Source organism: Macaca thibetana, chromosome 9, assembly GCF_024542745.1.
Source record: "Macaca thibetana thibetana isolate TM-01 chromosome 9, ASM2454274v1, whole genome shotgun sequence".
Lineage (NCBI taxonomy): Eukaryota > Metazoa > Chordata > Mammalia > Primates > Cercopithecidae > Macaca > Macaca thibetana.
Genome location: NC_065586.1, coordinates 72,067,181 through 72,083,689, shown reverse-complemented (window position 1 = coordinate 72,083,689; position 16,509 = coordinate 72,067,181). Strand labels below are relative to the sequence as shown.

At 36.3% G+C, this 16,509-nt stretch overlaps 1 long non-coding RNA gene across 1 annotated transcript in view; it reads right to left on the bottom strand.

The window, feature by feature from the left end:
* LOC126962182 (uncharacterized) overlaps nucleotides 1-15,027 on the bottom strand; it is a 68,450-nt gene extending 53,423 nt beyond the window's left edge. The window contains exons 1-2 of the long non-coding RNA XR_007728613.1: nucleotides 14,857-15,027; nucleotides 14,523-14,605 (exon numbers count right to left, since the gene is read on the bottom strand). This is a non-coding gene — a long non-coding RNA (uncharacterized LOC126962182). The remainder of the gene's footprint in view (nucleotides 1-14,522; nucleotides 14,606-14,856) is intronic.
* Nucleotides 15,028-16,509: the final 1,482 nt, after the last annotated feature.

Here is a 16,509-nt window from a genome sequence, read left to right as displayed (position 1 = left end):
TGGTCATCAATGGCTTCAGGCTGTGTTCAACTTATAGTGAGCACTATGTATATGTATATGTATATGCGTATCTATACCTATATCTATATGTATAATAAGCATTATGGGTGCAGCATGCAGAGGGCCATTGGGAGAATGCACCAATGGCAATGGAGTCAGCACCATGCTAGCCGCATATGTCTCTTATTGGATGGGTGTTAATAAACAACTATTCTTTCCCCTCTTCTTGAATGATCTAGTCTTGGTTTAAGCTGTGTTTCCTCTTAGTTGTTCCCTTCTATTAAATTCACAATTTTGGCTGTATCTGTTTGTCCACCTACAAAGAGTAAGTAAATACTTAAATATTTGGTAGTTTTCTTTAACCTGGTTCACAATGTCTTACATATTTTATCCAAAGAAATAATGCCAGTGAATTTGAGGTTTCATTTGTCTTCTAAGTCTTTTCTAGTTCATACTAAAATATTACTAAAAATCTAAAATGTCAGAAGCCTTAATCAGAACAATCAAGCAAAAGAAACTAATAAAAGCATCAAAATTAGAAAAGAGAAAGTCAAATTATGTCTGTTTGCTGATAACATGATCATACACCTAGAAAACCTTAAAGACTCTTCCAAAAGACTCATAGACTTGATTAATGACTTCAGTGAATTTTCAGGTAGTAAAATCAATGTATGAAAATTAGCAGCATTTCCATACACCAATAACATTCAAGCTGAGAACCAAATCAAGAACTCAATCCCACTTACGCTACACACACACACACACACACACACACACAGACAAATTACCTAGGAAAACATTTAACCAAGGATGTGAAAGCTCTCTCCAAGGAGAACTACAAAACACTGATGAAAGATATCATAGACAACACAAGCAAATGGAAAAATATCCCAAGCTCATGGATTGGAAGAATTAATCTTGTTAAAATGATCATACTGCCTAAAGCAATATACACATCCAATGCAATTCCTAACAAATTACCAAGGTCGTTTTTCACAGAATTAGGAAAAAACCTATTCTAAAATTCATATGGAACTGAAAAAGAGCCAGAATAGCCAAAGCAATCCTAGGCAGAAAGAACAAGGCTGGAGGCACCATGTTCCCTAACTTCAAATTATACTACAAGGCTATAGTAACCAAAAGAACATGGTATTAGTTAAAAATAAAAATAAAAAAAAAGACACATAGGCCAATGGAACAGAATAGAGAACCAATAAATGAAGCTACATAGCTACCACAAACTGATCTTCAACAAAATTGACAAAAATATACACTGGGGAAAAGATACCTTTCAATACATGGTGCTGGGAAAATTGGATAGCCACATGCAGAGGAATGAAACTGGACCGTATCCTTTACTATATACAAAAATTAACTCAAGATGGATTAGAGACTTAAATGTAAAACATGAAACTATAAAAATCTTAGAAGAAAACCTAGGGAGAATTCTTCAGGACATTGACCTAGGCAATGAATTTATGACTAAGATTTAAAAACAAATGCAACAAAAACAAAAATAGACGGTACTTTAAAAAAAGCTTTCACGCAGCAAAAGAAATAAACAGACAACCTAAAGAATGGGGAAAATACTTGCAAACTATGCATCCAACAAAAGACTAATATCCAGAATTTACAATGAACTCAAACGACTCAACAAGAAAGGAAACCAACTAACCCCATTTAAAAGTGACAGATATTTTTCGAAAAAAGATACACAAGTGGCAACAAAGATATGAAATAATGGTCAACATTACTAATCATCAGAAAAATGTAAATTGAAATCACAACGAGATACCATCTTGTACTAGTCAAAATTGCTATTATTAAAAAGACAAAAAACAACAGATGTTGAGGATGCAGAGAAACTGGAACACTTACTTGCTGTTGGTGGGAATATAAATTAGTACAACTTCTATGGAAAGCGGCGTGGAGATTTCTCAGAAAGCTAAAACTAGAATTACCATTTGACACAGCAACCCCGCTATTGGGTATCTACCCAAAGGACAAGAAATTATATCAAAAAGACATCTGCATGCATTTTTTCTTGCATCACTATTTGCAATAGTGAAATCATGGAATCAACCTAAGTATCCATCAGTGGATGATTGGATAAAGAAAATACGATGCTCTCTCTCTCTCTTTCTCTCTCTCTTTCTCCCTCTCTCTCTCTATATATATATATAGAGAGAGATTATATATTATAGATAATCTATATATTATAGATATATAGAGATACATAGTATAGATATATAGATATATAGAGATAATCTATAATATATAATCTATAATATATATTATATATTATATACAATAGAGATTATATATATTATATATATAAAATACCATGAAATATTACACAGTCATAAAGAGAATGAAATCATGTTTTTTGCAGCAGCATGGATGAAGCTGGAGGCCATTATCCTAAGTGAAATAACTCAGGAACAGAAAACCAAATATCACATGTTCTCGTTTGTAAGTTGGGAGCTAAACAATGGGCACACATGGACATACAGAGAGAAATAACAGAGACTGAGGGTCTCCAAAAGGGGGAAAGGTGAGTTGAGAGATGTAAGTTGAAAACTTAACCATTGGGTATGATGTTCATTATTCAGGTGATGGGTACACTAGAAGCTTAAACTCCAACACTATGCAATATATCTACGTAACAAATCTGCACATGTACCCCCTGCCTGAATCTATAAAATAAATGTTTTCATTTAAAAATGTCCATTGGTGCATCTCCCTAAAACATCTCATCCACCTTACCCCAGAAATGTGGTTTAGTGCCATAAGGGATATGTGCCAGTTGGGAAAACAGCATTATGAATTTTTTAAGCCACATTTTAAAAATGCAAGTGTAACTGATTTTAGCACATGGAAAAACAATCTGTAAAGCACTGAGCTAGCTCAGTTTGCATGTCCCAAAAGATTACAAAAAGATAGCATTGTCAGATACTTTGCTGAAACAATAATGTTAGGCTAATTTTGCCCAAAATAATCGATCTCAGGAATTTGAAATTTATTCACAACAGTGGACAGTTAATAACTTGTGATATCTGTCTCAGAAACCCCAATCATCTTTTATAATCCATTAATGACATAATTAGAGAATATTTTCCAATACATTCTTCAGGGCCTCCTTCCTCTCAAGAAAAGGGAATCTCCTTGTTATCCAAGTCCATCAAGCCCACAATGGAGATGTGGCAAATAGTAAAAATTACATGCCCCTCATCATGAGTGTGGTGATGAAGAGACCTCCTGGAAGATGAGTCTCTTGTCTCTCAAGCTGCCTACGGTCTAGCTGATAAGACTGAAGCTAACATATGTGAGGTGAGAGAGAGAGAGAAAGAAGTAGAAGATAGTACATAACCAAGGGCTCAATCAGGAGCCAGTGTCATTCAGCATCCAAGGAAAGTGAGAACAAGGAGGCCAGAATCCTTAAGAAAGACTTTATGGAACAAGCAGATGTCAAGCTGACCCTGTGATTGGTCACAGTTAAGAGAACCAAAAAAGAAAAGCATGTCAGAAAAGAAAAAAATTAATGAGGATATGGATGCCAGTGGGAGTGAGCTGGTGCTGCCCATCCCCTTGCGGGACCAGGCAGAGGCTGGACTAATTGTTGCTGGGACTGCCAGCCCTGCGTTTGTGAAAATACATCATTGCTGAGATAAAAGCAAAGAGATTTAGCTTTCACAAAATAAAAACTTCCAGAAAAACTGAATGCATTCCCTTAGGGTAGAGCAAAGCATGGAGAATTTCAGCTCCAAAAGCAGAATCTTTGAGTTGGAGATAATAGGGGGAACAGAATTGGAAGCCAGGACGTAGCCCTAGGAGGGAGCTTGCCACTATGCACAGCAACTACACATTTTCCCCTTTTCTTTGTGTTAACATTACATCTGCGCTCACATTTATTTCCTTGGGGATGGGTATCTGTTTCTCATTAGAACCCCTATTTTATCTTACTTTTTGGTATCCTTTCTCAACTGTTAAATTTTATGCCAATTAATCTTATTAATAAAAGATCCCAAATTCAAGTAACACTTTTTTCTTGAGTTTGGAGAGCTCAAGCTGACTAGGACTACAGTCAGATCAATCACTTCTTTGGGCATTCATGAAGAAATCATGAAAGGATATTGTCTGGGAACCCAGTTCATGGTACAGAGACCCTGATACTGTGATCTTCCAAAGATTCTTTTCAAGTGGGCCTTTGTGCTTCAACCTGCAATGCATTTAACACATAATTTTTAGCCTCACACACTGTCCTGTTCACAGGGTGCCAAATATCTGCTTGAAAGAAGAAAAATATCAACCCTAAATTGACATTTCCAAATACTCACATGTTTAGATATGTGAAAAGAAAACATTTGGGTTTTGGGGACTGTATTTATCCAAATGATTTGACAATTCATATTGTTCCATCTGAATGCTCTCAGGAAAATGTGGATTCTTATTATGTGTCCATAACTTATTGTTATTTTAGTATTACCACTACATTGAAAAATAGCAATTTGGTCTTGAAAATTAACATTAAATTTGTACAACAATCCAAGTTTTAAAAAGCTTTTTTTTTAAACAAACAAAGTACCTAATTTGCCTTCTCCCCCACTGAGTGGTAGAACTACTTTAATATCATTCATATATAAATAGTTTCTCATTTTGGGGGGAATAGTCAATTAGCAAGCTTAAATACCCAAGCACATACATAAAGGACACTATATTCATGCTTTTAATTCTGATAACCTTGACAGAGACCATGACGTCAACCTGGGACACACCTCCTTTCTCCATTAAAAATAAATATACTACTTTGATTTCAAAAGAAAAATGCAGCATCTCTCAATAAGCTTATGTAAGTAATTTAGTTTGGAAGGGTGGGAAGCTGTATTTATAAAGATTTTAACTAAATTGAGAATAGGCCCTGGGTTCAAATAGAAGAGTAAGGAAAAGAAAATAGGAAAAACAGGACCATTTATTATCATTACCTTTTAGAAAACACCCAACACTCTTGCAGCAAGACACAACAACACATTTGATGAGTGATCTCGTTTCTGCGTCATGATGTTTGCAAGGAGAAGAGTGTCCAGCATACAGATATCACTCTCAGAGAGTCTGGGGAATTGGTTTTCCTCTTTGGGAAACCATAAATCTTGTGGCTGTTTATCATGACCTAACAGGACCTCTGTCTGAAGGAATGGCAGGCGCATTCTGACTCTAATCTCTGACATCAGCCTGGGCTGGCTGGTAACGTGTGTTTACACAGAACTGTCTGAAAGCTCTGGCATGTGACAAGTGTCACAGCCCTGCCTTCTTTGGGCAGCCTAATTAACTATTGCTACCTGATACAGTAGGGACGGGGCCCCATGCCAGGCCAGGGAAACCTAGATAGGGAAGGGAAGCAAGTGCTTCTGAGGCCAAGTCTGAAATCAAAGGAAGGCACATATGATTAAACAGATCTTCCAATGCTTATAATCAAAAACTCAATAAAATCACAAAGTCTTATAGATTCTATTCCAGAAGGATGTTTAAAAACTAAAATGACAGCAGGAGGTAGCTAAAATGGATAGATTGAAATAAAAACTGCACATGGCCTAGGACTCAGGCTGCAAGAGAAACCAGGAGGAATCAGAGCAGAAGAGCATCCTCCTCGGATGAAGAGCACCCAGGAGACAGGAAGAGAGGTGGGGCCAGGAGATGGAGGGGAGTTTCCGGAACAAACTGTAAAAGTGCATGGAGGGGCCTGCCAATGGTGGCATTAAGGAAAGTGGCTGGAAAATCAATATGGAAAGGAAAAAATTTTTAAAGAAGTCTAGTGAAAAATGAAAAACAGCCTCATTAAAACATTTGGAAGTGATTATAAAAACCACCTTGAAATAATCAGTGTTAAACACAGCTTCAGAAAAATGTACTGAGATTTAACTTAGTTAACTCTTTCAGTCTTGCACTGATGTCAGCTCTCACAGGCACAACTTTATGCTAAATATACACTTCTTCTCACTGTACCGGTTTTAAATAGGAATCATTGATGCAAAGAGGAAGTGACTCAAACAAAATTCAAAGAGATATGAATTAAAGAAACCATGCAAATTACCTCTGATTTTTTTTCTTTAAATCATACAAACCAAAAAAGAACCCAAAACAACTCCATCATGATTGTACATAAAAGAAGCAGCTTAAAATAAAATGTTTGTAATCAACCAATGAAGAAACTATGATGTTAAATCAGGCTTTTATTTATGTATTTGTTAAATGACTCCATTTCCTTGACCAGAAAAGAGGTCACAATGAAAATAAAGCTTGAGAAAAACAGCAACCAAGAACCAAGGCACGTGGCCATCCTGGCCCTTCCGCTACACCATGGTCCCCTGTCCAGGAGTCACCAGCTGCCCTAGGTCAGAACTTCAAGGAGCCTATGAACATTAGGAATCCTGGGCAGATTCTGTGTGTGTTTGCTTATGCTTTTTCTTTTCCTGGGCAAAAGGTTTGTTAACCTTCTTGCAGCTTTCCAAAAGGTGTTTATGACTCAAAGAAAGCTTAAAGGTTTGAAGTCACCTATTTGAATAAGTGACTACTTTCACAACGTGATGGTGGTAGGGGCCAGTAGCCCCAAGGACCACCCCCTAAGTATTCTATCACCTGTTCCTTTAATGCTAAAAAATGCCACAATTAGAACTGCATTGTTGTTAGCTCACAACTAAATCCTGTTAAAATGAAAATCCTCTACATATATATGTATATATGTATATACATATATGTGTGTGTATATATATGTATATGTGTACATAGACATCCTCCAATAAAAGAAATAGCAATTTATATCATCCTCCAATAAAAGAAATCAGGGCTTCTTGAATAGATGGCTGATTCTCTGGCTGGGACATAATGAGCCTGGGGGCATCTTGTAGTACCAGAAAATAAAGAATTGCTAAAGTAAATAACTAAATAAAATGACCCTGGGAGGTTAGGGGTGTGTCAAAGGGATATAAAAGTTATTTGAAATAGCTCCCAATGTTCTAAGCTGGAGCAATTTGAGCAAAAATAAATAAAGTAGAATTGGACCTAAATTATAAAATAAATAACCATGAATCCATACTGACATAAATAAATGGTTGGATAAATAAATGGGAGAGAAGTGATAAATCCCTCATGCAGAAGCATTCCAAATGCTATATCCTAGATGTAGAAGATATTCTTCCCTCAAATGGGGGGCAGAGGAGCTTCATTCCCTACTGCTTAAGTGTGAGCCAGGCTTACTGATTTCCTTCCAAAGAGTACAGCATGCAAAGAGGAGGATAAAAGAGTAACTTTACAATGGAGAAATCTGGCAAACACTACCTCAGCCAGGTGATTAAGGTGAGTATCAACAGTCATAAATCATGTCGATAAAATGGACCCTTGGTATGACATTATAAAAATGGCACTTTACTTCTGTGGTCTTCCTCCACCAAAATTTTCCATAACCCTAGTCGTGATAAAGACATCAGACAAATCCAAGTAGCGAGGCATCCTATAAAATGCCTAACCAGAATTATGAAAGCCATCAAAAACGAGCAAAGTATGAGAATCTGTCACCACAGGAGGACTCAAAGGAGACATGACTACTAAACTCCTAAATATCATGTGACATCCCTGTATGGAATCCTGCCACTGAAAAAGGACATTAGGTAAGAACAAAGGAAATAAGAATAAAGTATGGACTCTAGCTAATTGGGAAAAAAATGATCTAGAAGGATACCGACCAGAATTATGATACAAGTTGGGGAGAGCCGTGTTGGCCATAGACTTGAAGAAAGTGGACAGTGAGGCTGTGGGGTGGTTCAAAGGAATTCTAGCAGAATCCAAAATTCCTTATATTTTTTAAACAACACTGGTACCTTACGTGATGAGGGTGAATCTGGGTTACAGGCATATTATTATTATACTATATCTTAATTTTTCCATAAGTTTTAAATTTATCAAGAAAAATAGGCAAATGTGTTTGTTAAAAGCAGGAAGCAGATAACCCTTTGAGCTGCAAGCTGTCATCCCTGTACAATGGTTTTCCAGCTGAGTTCTGTAGTCCCATATTTCTTATCACTGCCTCAAGGACCAGAGCAAAGGTATAGAAGGCTGAGTGGGCAGGACTTTAGAAACTACTGTTGCTTCAACCAGGGCAATCTGCTCCCAACTGTTTTATAAACTGGGGTGACTATGTAATAAGGAAGGATTCTCCCTCTTAAAATGGATACTGCTGGTCGTGATTTTTTTTTTTTCCCTTAAGAACAGCATCCTCCAATTTTAGCAGGACATGTGGGCACTCAGAATACAATTCACATTGCCCATGCTTCCTTGCAGGTAAGTGTGGTCACCTGACCACCTAAGTTATAGAAAGTAGGATGTAAAGTATCCTTAAAGGAGGTGTCATTCTCTCTCCTGCCCTTTCCTGCTACCTTCTGACTGAAATATTGGATGCGATGCCTATAGCTTTCAGGTTTTGAGAGTACCTGGAACTATGAGTTGACCTTTGGAAAGTAAGGAACACATGGTGGAGCACCAAGATACAATATGAGAAAGAAATCAACCTGTGTCTTATTCATTTGGTGATTTAATTTTTTTCTGTTCCTTGCAGTCTAATCTAGTTGTAGCATGTCTAAAGAAATATCACTCATTTGGATGCATTAATTGGGACAGACCATGGGCCCAAAAAAGGATTTTCTCTAATATCATGGGTTAGGGTGTTGATGTATAAGGGAGGCTGGTTTGGGATATGAACTGTTTCTGAGACAGGAAAACCCTCATGCCTTAGCTTCCCAGACAGACACTATGGGTGAGAATGCTTTGGACAAATGGCTATAGATTGTGTTTTGAAAGGGCAGTTACCTAAATGGTAGAGCCATATGAGCAGGAGCACGGATGACCATAGCTCTGCCTAACACAGAGCAAAAGAAATTCCCATTCACCCCTCACATCTGCAGTCTACCACCAGCCAAAAATGGCAGTGTGTGCAGATAGGTCTCTGCTGTGGTCTTCCATGGACACACAGTGCCGTGGCTTTGGTACTACAGTCTCCACCAGTGACACCATGTGGCGGCAACAGCAACAACAGCAGTGGAGGTCTTGGCTCCCAGGAAGTGCATTAGACTATTTTGGACTTTTTCTTCATATGGTATCTTATATGTCATGAACTGAATATACACTTTTAGCATTGTTGGGCTTGTTATGGGAAGGAAAGGTCCAAGGAGAAAAGAGAGACATTTTCATGACACCACGATGGGACTTAGCATCATTTAATTTGAATATGAAAAGAGAGATGACCTTGTTTTGAACTCCTACGTGGTGAAGTGGGACATATTGGTTACATGTGTAAGATTTCATTTAACATAAGGTTTTGCTGCTAAAGTAAATTTGAAAAACCACTGCCTTATTGTGAATGAAGCTTGAGGACTTTACAGTAAATGTGTTAAAACTCCAGACTTCAAATCAGACACACAGGGTTTGAATCCCAGCTCCCCTGCCCCTTTTTATGTTCATGGACAACTAATGTAATCTTTCTGAAGCTCCATTGCGTCTTCCAGACAAAGGGGATAACTACATCTAGATTTCCTATTTGGGGAAGTAAGGAAGGCATTGTGTATAACGGATATCTGTGTGTGAAAGTAGTTAAGGTGAGTTAGCAATCAAATGACCAAAAGTGATGAACTATGAGTGGTACATAGAATAATGTCTCCCCAAAGATGTCTAGGTCTCAATCCCAGGAACCTGTGAATATGTCATCTCTCACGGCAAAAGGAACTCAGTTACCATAATGCAGGAACTGGATCTGCCTGAAAAGGGCTTGGGTCTTTCAGAACCACCAAGCAGTGAAGAGGTCCTGAGCCACTATACAGTTAGTATTTGTGGTTGGAATAATTATGCCACCATATGTGTGACATGACTGTGGCCCTTGAAAACGACAGACATGCACACCATAAACTAACACCAACATTATATTCCAAGAAAGGGACTCAGGAGCAATGACAGTTATTTGAGTCACAAGCACTCCTAAGAGAAGGCAGGAAGACATCATGGCATGAAGGGAAAGGAAATACTTTTGTAACTCAGTACCAGTGTGATCCTTGGCATAACACACTATCCTGGAGCCTTAGTCTCAATGTATTTGAGGTGAAATTGAATAATATATGTGGCTATGAAGTTCCTACCCGACCTAACTTTTAAAGCCTCTAAGTGGTAAGAACTCCATTTGACTGTCAAAGAGCTCACTTTATTAACATTTCTTTCTTTATGGGTAAACATGTAAAAAGGTTTATAACCAAGTTACTTTCCTCTTGATGGGCTTTTTTGTATGTTTTCTTACTTTCTAAGAAAAGTGCTGTATTTTACCAAATTTTACTATTATAATTTCAAACATAAGCTATGATTCTCTAGACCCATTAGACCTGTTAAACTATTCCCTAAAATATCACAAAAAATATTTGTTCCCTTTTCTTATCTGCAGTTTCTTCCAACATTTTTTTCAATCTCCTCCAGCATTTTATTTGCCACCGCCAAGCTGATTCACAAGCCCTCTAAATTGTGAGGCACTGAGGTTTCTGACCAACAGACCAAAAACATAGGACTTTGGGTTATGTTGGAATGAAAAGGGGATAATTCCCCAGCCCTATTAAAACTACTAAGACAATATAGCCACCACAGAAACCAAATATTTAAATTCTAAAATATTGGGGGATAATAGAATCATTATTATTAAAGTGAAATCATTCAAGCCTCCTTTTGTTGGATATGTTGATTCATTCTTTCTAGTCCTGTGAATCAGACCTCCTAGAACAACCTGATTGGGGCAAGTTCAACACATTTCAGTTCAATTTTCTCCAATTCAAACACAACTTCCACAATGAGGTGAGCTTCTAACAATTCAAAGGAACAAACCATTAAATTAAAATTCCTAACTTGATTGTTTGAATCACACTGGGCTAAATTTACATCCTCCATAACACTGTGGGAATTCACTCTGTGGGAGATTTTTCTAGCTACATTTTTTTAAGCAAACATTTTCTTTTCTCTTCTTCTTTTTAAGGGTGAATTAGTTGTTGCTGTACCTTTAATGATAAGAGGAAAGAAATAAAACTGGGCTCCAGGAAAAAACAATGAGGCAATAATTTTGAAATTAAAATACAGCACATGATATATCAATATAATTGTCCTGCGTATGTGGAGATAACTCTGCTTTGATGGTGTTATTTCCTGAGCATGCAAAACCTAATAAAATCTGGAGGGCTGAATTGATGAGAAATTCAGGGTTAGAGATTATGAAAAACACACACTCAAATAGCCAAACAAAATTACTGAAAAACAATTGTAGTGTAGAATTATTTATCTAAGTAATGCAGGAGGATTTATAAAGATCTCTCAACATTAAAATAAATTACTTAAAACACTTTACTTCTTTGGCAAAGGAAAATGTGATTATGTAACTAGCTGTTTGACCTTGACCAAGTCAGTTGATGCTTCTGTGCCTCAGATTCCTTAATGTTTTCTTAATCATCCTTAAGAAAACTTTTAATTCTAAAATTTCTATGATTGTATGCTTATAGTGACAGGTTTTTTCCCCCTTATCTTATATCTATCTAATTTCTTCAAAATGAAATCATTATTAATGAAATAGAAAAGATTCAGCAGTGGCCAGCTCACCAATTGATAATATGAATGTCAAATTGCGACAGAATCAGCCATGAAAGCATCCAATGGTGATTGTAAGCATCCAAGCAACCATGAAGTATCCGAGGGAAAAAATCATCAGGATGCTAACCTTCCCTACATAAATGTAGTTTAACCACTTATTTGCTTGATGTGACGTTGAGTGTGTCATTGAACTGTTCTGAGTCTGTTTTCTTTTTCTGAAACATAAAATGGAGGTAATAACAGTATTTGCTGCACAGGATTGCTGGAGACTTAAATGAAACCCCAATGCCTGCCATACAATAAAAGCTCCATAAATATTTCCCATTACTACCATCATCATCATAAATATTACAGATAAACTCTCAGCTGTGATCACCATTTGGGGAATAAATTTGAAGGAAGTGGACATTCCACTTTTAATGTGAACATTACAATTTAATGAAAGATAGGAAAAAATTTGGTAGGAGAAATTCTTCCATCCTTTCCTTATAAATAATAGAACATTCGCTCAAACAAATAAGAACTAATTGTCTTACAACAAAGCAGTACACTTTGACTGCATAGTCATAAAAAAGACATTTGTGAGCTATGTGATTCTGCTATGAAGAGAAAAGGTGGAGGAGAAAAAGGAAGAACAATTTTCTGTCTATGCCTTGGCATCTGTTCCCAGGCTTTGAATTATTTTCCCTACTAATTAACCCCTTCTACTTATAAACTCAGAAATCATACTTTATGAAAACTCCAAAGTTTTTTAAAAATTGTCTTGCATTTTTGGTAACCCCTACTTCTTTCTACCCCACTAATCCCTCTTCCTCATACACACCTGCTGGATTTCTCACAGCTCACTTAAGAGTCATGAAGGTACAGTCTTCTAGCTTCTTCTGTCAGAATTTGATATATTATGCCAAGGAATTTCTCTAGCCTCAAACTGCACTGGCAATTCCTAACCCCAAATTATTTGAGTGAGGCTAATTTGTTTATATGACATTAAATAACAGAGTTCATAACGTGGCTGTAAGTATTAAATAAAAAAGTAAAGTTTTAGTAAACAACTCAGGAGAGGAAGGTGCCCAGAGTGGAGTAAAGAGAAGAAGCCTAACAAGGTGGAGGGATGGAAGCCTTAGCAACAGAAGGGACAATGGTCAATAACTGAGAAATTGTCCCTGGACCATGAATGCTGTATGTTCTCACTGAAGATATTGATCATGCAGTAACACAATGTGAACTGCTGTATGTACCTGGTTCGATTCCACACCCATACCCAACTTTTGTACAAATCTCTTATAAATTTCACTTTGTATCACTGGTCCTTTGAAGGATAAGGTACCAAAGTGAATCTGGTGTTGGGAAGGCAAATTAGTGACAACAAGCCCAGAGACAGATACTGAAATTAAAAAAAAAAAAAGAAAAAAGAAAAAAGAAAAAAAACTAATTCTGTAGAAGAAAACAATTAGAGCCAGAAAAACCTAAGCCCTCAACCCAAGAATCTGGGGGGCCATTAGAAGGGATTCTTGAGTTTTACATCTATATATAGAATGAGAACTCAGGTGAATTTTATGTGAATGCCAAAGGACAGGGTACCCTAGTCAGCTGCTAGGTTGCAAAGGTGAAGTACTTGGTAAGTACTTGTATGCTTAAGTGCTCAATAAATATCAGCTATACTATTAGTGAAGATTTTGATTTTGGGTGATATTCTGGTTATTTAATATTTGTACCCAATATTTTCCCTCATAGTGCTTACCAACATTTGTAGCCACATATTTATTTTCATAGCCTAATTGATTATCCTTCTTTAATCTCGATGTAGCTTTTTAGAACATATACACTAGATCTCTTATACTGCTGCATACACATTGACAAACTTGTACTATTTAATTTTTCATTTTACCAAGCACAAAAACACACCATTTACCTATAATTGAATCAATCTGTAGCTTTCTTTACTTTGTCATTTCTTCCTGACTACACTCTGGTCATCCCTAGTAGATTCAGGAAATGTTCTAGTCTTAGAAAAAACAATCACAGGTTTCTACTCAAAAAAGAAAACTTCTACAAATATTGATAAAGTGGTATAAGATGGACTATATTAGATGGAAGGAGAAAGAAAAAGGAAAGAGATTTCATAATCAGAAACTTGCATCAACCTCTAAGTAACCCAGTTATTTATTGGTTAGGTTTCTTTACTGTAAGCAACAAAAACCAAATCTGGCTAACTTAGCCAAACACTAAAAATAAAAAGGGATAGAAAAATTGTAATCTGTTCGCACCTATAACTGAAAAATTCAGTAGGAATATCTTTGTCATCATTCTATCTAGAGGCTTATATGTTATCATTAGTGTTTGGTTTCTCCCCATCTTTTTGTTCTGTCTTCTTCCATGATGCTGTCATTATCTGGATCCATATAGTGATAAGAAAGTTGCCAGAAACTCTAGAACTGTATCAACTAAGGTTCAATTCTATTAGAAAAGAGAGAATGCATCTTCCTGGACACTCAAGCAAAAGCCCTAGAAAGGACTTTGATTGAACTTGATTGACCGGCTTTTGTCCTAACTCAACAAAGCACCATGGCTGAGAAAAATGAACCATGCTAATTAGCTTAAGCTTAAGTTACAGGCCAAATAATGGACTGAGAAAACGAGGAGGTTATTTCTTGAAAGAAAATTAAGAATCTGATGTCTGGAAAGTAGTAAATAACAATAATATTAACATTTTGTTGGTCTTGTAGGTCAGGAAGTTATTCTATACACTTTATTTATACTAACTCATTTAATCTTCACATGCAGATACATATGATTATTATCTCATTTGGCAGATGAGGAAATCAAGGCTCAAAGTAGTTAAAAATAACATGACCAGAATTACTCACATAGTTCCTGACAGAGTTGAGATCTGAACCCAGGCAGTCTGGAGCCAGAATGTCTTTATAACCACTCTAATTCACTAAGTATACTATGTATAGGAAGCAAAAAAATTAGTCAGTTAAAATTGTGTATTTTCACAGACTCTAGCTGTGTACTTATGATCACTGATTTACCGTTCAGGCCCTACAAGTAGTATTTGGCATATAAGAAACATTTATTGAATGAATGGGTTAATAAATGAGTGAAAGAATAAGTGATTGCAGTATGAAATCTACTGCAATATATCTCAGCTAACTTTAAACTTCAACTAAATTTTTAAACTCCTCGGGACAGTCATACCTTGTGAGCTTTCTGTATTCTATCCAAAGATGAACACAGTGTTAAGTACACAAAAGGTTCTTAAAAATGACTTCCCATTATTGAAGGCCTACCCTGCACAGTAAATCCTGCAGATTATCATAATTTAGGCTTTATAAAAGATGTCCTGTTTTACAGATAACAATAACTGATGCTGAGAAAGGTTAAGACATTCTCAAGGTCATATAACTAGTAATGAGAATGCTGGGATTAGAACTCTTGTCTATTTTACCATCATAGAAGCTTTTTCTGACTTCATTCTCCATGGTGCTTCTTCCCTCACCAAGAGCTCACACTATAAGAGGTATCTATAGTGACCAAGCGTTCCTATACATACGAGCTCTCATGAAGATACAGTTGTATGTATGAAAGTCCAAAAAAAGCTATATTAATATTTAAATTTAAAAAGCAAATTTTTGGAAACATGCACTAATGGGAGAAAGGTGTGTTTTCTTTTATCACAGTGATAGAAAAAGGAAAGAAAGAGGAATTTTTAGAGAATTAATTGTCAAAGAAACCAATTTGATACCACATTGGGAAGCTAAGCAGAAGGCTGTATCAAGTGACAAGTTCCAAAGACAAGTACCCTTTATTGCAAGTTATTTGACCTGCCTTAAGTCTCTTCAATTCAAATCTGGAATCTGTCAAGGGTGCTCAAATGTGTTCAGCCAGTCAACTGTAATAAAGACAATGAATGGGCTCCAGAACTTTCCGTTACTTAATTCATTGTGAAAAATCTTAAGGTTTTGTTTCTGTATTAGATTACTTGTCAGCTGAATCGAATGTTCAGAACTAATAATAAGGAATAAATCAGGAGAGAATGAATGCCTTTCTCCTCAAAGACCCCAATAATATAAAATTACTAAAGCTAGCTAAGTTGGAATATACTGAATAACTGAATATATTTATACATTGCAGATGGTGTGGAATGCTGCCAGTGATACCTTGGGGATAACTTTAAGTCTGGTTTTCCTAGGGGCAGAGAGATAAAATAGCCAAAATAGAATCCCTTCAAACTTGAATCAAAAAGACGGAATGAAAATGTAAACTCATTTAAAAACTCGAAGGACTTATCTACCCTAATAAAAACCAAGGGAATAACTCAATACATTTGAAAAAAAAAAAAAATACTGTTTCTTATCAAATCATCAGAGTAAAAAGGTCTTTGCAAAAATAAATAGACCTACAATGCCACCATACAGACTAAATAGCTGAGACTGTGTGTTCAAAGGCAAAGTGGAGTGGAGAAGAGATGAATCAATTTTTTTGTATAATTCACATAAACTCTTATCCTTTTAAAGGGACTGGAGGCTCAGAATTAACCAGACTGGCAATGTTGATTTAGCTCACAGAGCAATTTAGAATTTTATTTTTATTGGAACCAAAAGGACATTTAAAAAAATCTAGTCCTACTTACTCACAGTATAGCTCAGACAATCTAAGTTCAAAGAGATTAAGCTACCTGCCCAAGGTCACACCACTAGTTTAGCTGTAGAAGAAGAATACATATCTAGGATGCCTAACTCCTACTCACCTGTTTTTTTACAACACACTATACTTGATTTGATATTTGTGTCTAATATATTTTCTCTGGGACAGCTTCATTCATCTAAACATAAACAAGAAACAGAATGT